This window comes from Propithecus coquereli, unplaced genomic scaffold, assembly GCF_000956105.1.
Source record: "Propithecus coquereli isolate 6110/MARCELLA unplaced genomic scaffold, Pcoq_1.0 Scaffold43, whole genome shotgun sequence".
In the NCBI taxonomy this organism is placed as follows: Eukaryota; Metazoa; Chordata; class Mammalia; order Primates; family Indriidae; genus Propithecus; species Propithecus coquereli.
Window position 1 is genome coordinate 3920572 of NW_012150063.1, and position 766 is coordinate 3921337.

Here is a 766-nt window from a genome sequence, read left to right on the forward strand (position 1 = left end):
ACAAAGAACTGAGACCTTACATGCTCTGAAAGCAGGGATTTCTGTGGCTTTGTTCACTGCTCACCAACAGTGCTTACCAGACTGTCCAGTACACAATAGGAGCTCAAATAGATTTGATGAATAAATAAATAAATAAGCAATACTCCACCATTCTGTATTTATTTACATGTAAAAATTTTGTCAGAACCCACATCCATAAATACAAAAATTAGGAACAGAATCAAAGCCAAACCCTATCTCATTCTAGCAATGAGTTATACTACTCCAAGGATTCATTAACCAACTGGAAGGGAAGCCCTGTCTAGTTTAAGATTTCCAATAAAGATGTATTTTTACATTTAGTAACTATCACAATTTTTATAATATTTATACTATAATTACAATAAATCCAAGAGAAAACTGTAAGACTCTTAGGCTTATGGACTCAGGAAATGTAAATTGTTTTTAATTTGTATATAAATTTTTGTTACAGAGAATCATAAAATGATGAATAAAACTTTCAACCATAAAATACATTACTTTAAAATTCTGTGGAAAAAAGAAAATGGAAACCAGCTCAAGGAGAAAAAAGGATCATGTAAAATTTCAAAACAGTTAATCTGAGCTTGCTCATCCATTTTTTTAAACCTGTGATGATGGGAAAGTTGTTACAATATTTCTTTTCCACCAAATATACGTAAAATTGTGATTTAACAATTTATTTTAAAATGTCACTATTTATAACACATTAGATATATCTTTCCAGCTTGGTATTTAAATTATTTAT

General features: G+C 29.2%; 1 protein-coding gene across 2 annotated transcripts in view; it reads right to left on the minus strand.

Moving 5' to 3' along the window:
- Window positions 1-766, minus strand: part of MTA3 (metastasis associated 1 family, member 3) — a 205700-nt gene that overhangs the window by 167509 nt on the left and 37425 nt on the right. The gene's annotated exons all lie outside the window — the stretch shown is intronic.